At 34.3% G+C, this 6168-nt stretch overlaps 1 protein-coding gene across 3 annotated transcripts in view; it reads right to left on the bottom strand.

The window, feature by feature from the left end:
* The window catches only part of SGCZ (sarcoglycan zeta), a 439013-nt gene that overhangs the window by 164523 nt on the left and 268322 nt on the right, over nucleotides 1–6168 (bottom strand). The window lies entirely within an intron of this gene.

Below are 6168 nucleotides of genomic sequence, written 5' to 3'. Positions count from 1 at the left end.
GGGAAAGAGTAAGTCAGAAAAAAAGTGAGAGATCCTTTGTGGCTATTAGAATTCTAACTAGAGAGTAGAGTGAGATGTGGGCTGTTGGACCCCAAAGAAGCACGATCTGCCACAAATGACAATAGTTTTATAACATACATCTTTTTTTACAAACTGAGGGCTTCAGAGGGGAGGGGGGTGGGGGACTGGGATAGGCTGGTGACGGGTAGTAAGGAGGGCACGAATTGCATGGTGCACTGGGTGTTATACACAACTAATGAATCATCGAACTTTACATCAGAAACCAGGGATGTACTGTACGGTGACTAACATAATATAATAAAAAATCACTAAAAAAGATTTTTATTTATTTATTTGAGAGAGGGAGAGAGTGAGTGTGGGGGCAGGGAGGAGCAGAGGGAGAGGGACAAGCAGCCTGCGCTGAGCTTAGAGCCTGATGCAGGGCTCAATCCCATGACCCCGAGATCATGTCCTAAGCCGAAATCAAGTCAGACACTTAACTGACTGGGCCACCCAGGTGCCCCTCACCACACATAAATCTTACAGGTGGTCAGAATAACGTGGATCTGAAAGAGAAAATTCAGGAGTGGAGGTATGTGAAGAAGTGGCCAGTGCCAGACCAGGAAAGATAAGAGCCAGCAAGTTCTCTGCCCCCTTGTTGATGAGTGAATCAACTTAGGATATTCAAGGAAATCATCATCATCATCACCACTGATGAGAGAACAAAAGGCACCTGAAAGCAAAACAAGAGCTGACACCCCACAGACCCCCTCCCCTTGAGGTGGAGTACATATGCCATTGCTCCAGCACTTTGTGACCGTCTAAGAACAAAGGCAGGGAGAAACAAGCGCTCAACTAATAAAGATTACAGTTATGCAGGATATGAAACTCCACTACGTTTGTAACTGTCCTAATGATTTACAAGAAAAACACCATCTTAATAATAGCCAGACTTCCAGGAATCTATAGACTCAATTTCTTGGAGCCTCAATATGACTTTCACCTTCACAGGATAGAAAACCCTATATAATCAGTCACTCCTTACAATCACAGCGCAAGCTCTTTCTGCCTGCGGGTCCTGTCGCTGTGCTGTAATGAAAGCACCACTTAGCACTCCAAAATGTCTCAAGAATTCTCTCCTGACCATGGCGCTCCACAACCCAGCATCATCAATATCATCATGTATTGATCACTTACTGTAAGCTCAGACATTGCATATAGCTTATCTAGTTTGACCCCCTTCAAACTACCTTGTTGAGATCTAGGTATAAAATCCTTCAATGTACATATTATTTAAACTGAAAGAGTCTGCGCATGGCTTTCTTTAGAGCTTCTTCTCTTCTGCATGGAACTGACTCCTGCTTTCTGAGAGAAGGACGGACAGAATTGTGGAAATTTGCAGTACAATTTCTACCTGAGGATTCAAATCTCACAAAGACAATTTTTGAAATTGAGTTAACTTTTCTTGAGTTAACTACAACATGTTGCCTGTTTTCACTCAGATTCACCTTTGTCCTATTTTTATTTTGGTACCTTATAGAACACATTACAACAAATTTCATAGGGGACAAAAGAATAAAATTTAGACTTTTTAATTGGGTTCAGTATGGAATCTAGAGACAGAAAGAGATTATTTCTTAGTGTTTCAACTTTAGTTCCTCTAAAATAAGAATAATTTTATTAGACTCAAGTTATTTCTTCAGATGCCTCTATCCACTTATTGTAATATCTCTAACCCCAAACTCATTTGACTGAATGTTAGAAAAGTAAATGTACTTTGAGGTGAATAACTTAAAAGTTGTCAGAAAACTTTTGAAACTGATTTTAATAATAATCATGTTATCCTTCATGCATACTTTTTAAGTTATAACTTTATTTTGTTGTTCATCTTCTCTTTTAGAAAACAGATTTTTAAACTCAAAGCACCAACCATTTTCAGATGAAAATTATAGTTATGTAGCTGTTTGAATGTTTTCAAAATCCTCTTTCCAAAGGCTGCCTTTCATTTAGAGCTCATTGATGTTTCCCCCAATTGTTTAGAGATATGTCAACTACTTTATAAGCACTTATTAAAAGAAGTCACTGATTAGCAAAGAATGATTTTTCAAACACATGTCTACACACACACATACACACACACACACACACACACAGCATCAAGGGAGTAGAGAAAGTGAAGTTACAGCTCTAAAATGTCTTCTCTTTCTCTAAGATTACAACTTAAAGGCATACACATCACTGTAATTGGACCAAAATGTGAGAGTCTATTACACTATCTTAATATCTATTTTTTAACTTTGTAAGTTAAATCTAGCTCTTAAAACTTAGAAAGCATTTTATATTTATCCAAAATGAAAAAAAAAATAACGTATCTTCTAACATGAAATTTAAACACTTATGTGAAAACACTGAGTTGGGTATTTGGAATTTTTTTTTGGAATTGATTGAATGTATGATTTTACTGATCCAGATTATCCTTATAATAGGTAGTTTTCATTTCTATTTATCAAACCAGGTATATTTTACCTGCCTGATACTTTTTTTTTTCAAAGAAGCCTATACTATGTACATTGAAAAATTTTATATTTTGTTCGTTTATTTGTTTCACACTTCAATTTTCCTACTTCTTTAACCACTGTTCCATAGGGACGTCTTTCTCCTCTGACAAAAACATCATTCTCAAAGTTCTGACCTATATCCGATATTTCTCTCTCTCTCAAATTTCATTCAATTGCCATTCATTTGAAGAGCTTGACCATTTCACCATGTGCTGGCTTCCTCATCTGTCCCTCCAGCTTTATGTCTGACTGAGCTTCTATTTGCCAAAACCCTGTTGAATATTTCTATCAAAATGTCTCTCCGGAAACTCAAGCTTCACCTGTCCCAAATTAGTGCTATTTTTTGTAACAAATATTTTCCCCTAATATCCCCCTGCATCGAATTCATTCTGTATATAACCAACAAAATCCTGTTCTTAAATAAAACCCTAAGTCACTTAAGTGCTCAAAAAGCATTTAATGACTCTCTATTTTTCAGTCAGTAAAATCTCAATTTGTAATTCAAGTTCAGAGAGACAATTAACATGACCCCCAACTCTCCAGTTTCAGCCGTGTTTGTACTTCTTTTTCTGACCATGTGTTCAAGCTAACCTCTGTCTAGCATGCCCCTTTTGTCTGTAATCTTACAACACCCTCATCAAAGGCCATTAACCACCTGAGATATTCGTTGGACACTTTTGTCCCCTAAAAATAATTTAGGAAATAAGAAGATCGTAAATATAAAGTAAAACAAACCTATTTAAAATCTCTTAACATATTTTGGAACTGGTTTCTACAAGGAATAATACTGCAATGTATTCTTAAATTATCTGAAAAGCAAAATCATAACAAACATTATGTAATGGAAACTAACACTAGCTAAAACATATGAGACAAATACATAAATATAGAAGATAGAGTTACTTTAAAAATAAAATATAACTTTTCAGTTATCCTATAAAAAATAAATATCAAGATTAGAAATTGTAAACGTAAAGGACATGGATTTATTTAAAAACCAATATCACGTGCCCGCGCGCGCACACACACACACACGCACACAAGCTGGATGTTCATAGGTTAGAAGTCCTCTTATTTAAATACTCGTGCAGAAAACCAAACATTGCTTCAATGAACAATGAGTCAGTTGATTCATAGACATGACAAACCAAAATTATGTACTCCAAATGTATATTTTTGTTACAACTGAATGATTCTAGATAACTTCCAAAGAAGCATAACACATCAACAGTGACATACTGAAACATCAGAGTCTTCTGGATTGTCAGTGGAAGTAATGGATAACCAATTACATTAAGTAGCAAAATATCAATCAATATAATATTTCGCATTCTAAAAATAAAAAATAAGCAATGCTTTATGTTCATTTCATTATTGACTCAATCTTTTTTTGGAATTACAATAATGCCAGAGACTTTTATTTTCTATTACTAGAATAATAAATGGAGTTGCATTATATCTACAGTGGTGAGAGGGAAATTATTCCCTTAGCTGACCAAACAGTTATGGATTTTTTCTAAAATAAAGACATTTGTAAGACAGCAAAAACCTAATTTCCACTCGAACTATCATTTATTCTTTTCCCAATTTGTTCTTAGTATTTCTCTGAAACACTATAATGAAAATGATGATGCATAGAGACTATTATAGTTTTTTGGTTTTTTTTTTTAGTCTGCTATATTTTTAATTTGGCTTCAGGTTTGTGAAAAAAAGAATGATAAAATCATAAAGTCACTATAAATTATATCACAAAATCATTTTCCCAAATGAAAATATGAGGGTATTTTTACATCAGAAAAAATCTAAAATGCATAAATCTCATAATTATATGGCTGTATATCTCATTGCTGTGGTAAAGCAGTATCCTTTTTTGGGAGTTATTTCACTTTCTAAAAATGTGGCCAAAATGAAAATTGTAAATTCTATTTCTGTGAAAATTATCATTGGAATTTTGGTAGGAAATACACTGAATCTGTATACTGTTTTGGGTAATATGGAATTTTAACAATATTAATTCTTCCTATCTATGAGCATGAAATATCTTTCCATTTATTTGTGTCTTCTTCAATTTCTTTCATCAATGTCTTATAGTTTTCAGTGTATAGGTCTTTCACCTCCTTCGTTAAATTTACTCCTAGGTATTTTATTCTTTTGGATTTAATTGCAAAGGAGATTCTTTTTTTTTTTTTTTTTTGGGTTGTGTATAACCCCCAGTGCACCATGCAATACGTGCCCTCCTTACTACCCATCACCGGCCTACCCATTCCCCCACCCCCCTCCCCTCTGAAGTCCTCAGTTTGTTTCTCATAGTCCATAGTCTCTCATGTTTCATTCCCCCTTCTGATTACCCCCCCCTTTCTTTATCCCTTTCTTCCCCTACTGATCATCCTAGTTCTTATGTTCCATAGATGAGAGAAATCATATGATAGTTGTCTTTCTCTGCTTGACTTATTTCACTTAGCATTATCCAAAGGAGATTCTTCTTAATTTCTCTGAAAGTTCATTGCTGCTATATAAAAATGCAACAGATTTTTTTATATTGATTTTGTACCCTATAACTTTACTGAATTCATTTACTAGTTCTAGCAATTTTTTGGTGGAGTCTTTAAGATTTTCTATATAGAAAAACACATCATCTGCAAGTGGTGACAGTTTTACTTCTTACCAATATGAATATCTTTTATTTCTTTTCTCTGCCTAACACCCCTGGCTGGGACTTTCAAAACTATGGTGAATAAAAGTGGTGAGAATGGGTATCCTTGTCTTGTTCCCAATCTTAAGGGAAAAACCTTCAGGTTTTTGCTCTGGAGTATGATGTTAGCTGTGGCTTTGTCATATGGTCTTTATTATGTTGAAGTATGGTCCATCTAACCCCACTTTGTTGAGAGTTTTTATTATAAGTGGATGTTAAATTTTGTCAAATGCTTTTTTCTGCATCTATTGAGATGATCATGTTTTTTAATTTTTATTTTGTTAACGTGTATATCACACTGACTTATGGATGTTGAAACATCTTTGCATTCCTTAAATAAATCCTACTTGATCACGTTGTATGATGCTTTTAATGTATTGTTAAATTTTTTCTGCTGATATTTTGTTGAGGATTTTGCATCTACGTCCATCAATGATTTTGGCCGCAGTTGTGTGTTTGCATGTTTGTGTGTGTTTGTGTGTATGTGTGTGTGTGTTGTCCTTGTCTAATTTTAGTATCAAGGTAATGCTGGCCATTAAAATGACTTTGGAAGTGTTCCGTCCTCTTCAACTTTTTGGAAAAGTTTGAGGAGTATAGGTATTCAATCAACTTTGAATGTTTAGCAGAATTCACCACTGAAGCCAGCTGATTCTGTTGTTCTGTTTGTTGGGAATTTTTTAATTACTGACTTAATCATTTTACTAATAATTAGTCTATTCAGATTTTTTATTTTTTCATGATTCAGTCTTGGAAGATTATATATTCTTAGGAATTTATTCACTTCTTCTAGGTTGTCCAATTTGTTGTCATATATTTGTTTATAGTAGTCCATTATGACCTTTTGTATTTTTTGTTATCAGTTATAACTTCTCTTCAATTTCTAATTTTTATTTATTTGAGCTTCTTTTCTTTTACTCT

Source organism: Ursus maritimus, unplaced genomic scaffold (assembly GCF_017311325.1).
Source record: "Ursus maritimus isolate PB19 unplaced genomic scaffold, ASM1731132v1 scaffold_28, whole genome shotgun sequence".
NCBI classification, from domain to species: Eukaryota; Metazoa; Chordata; class Mammalia; order Carnivora; family Ursidae; genus Ursus; species Ursus maritimus.
Note: the sequence above shows the minus strand (reverse complement) of the source record. Positions and strands in the feature narration are given on the sequence as shown.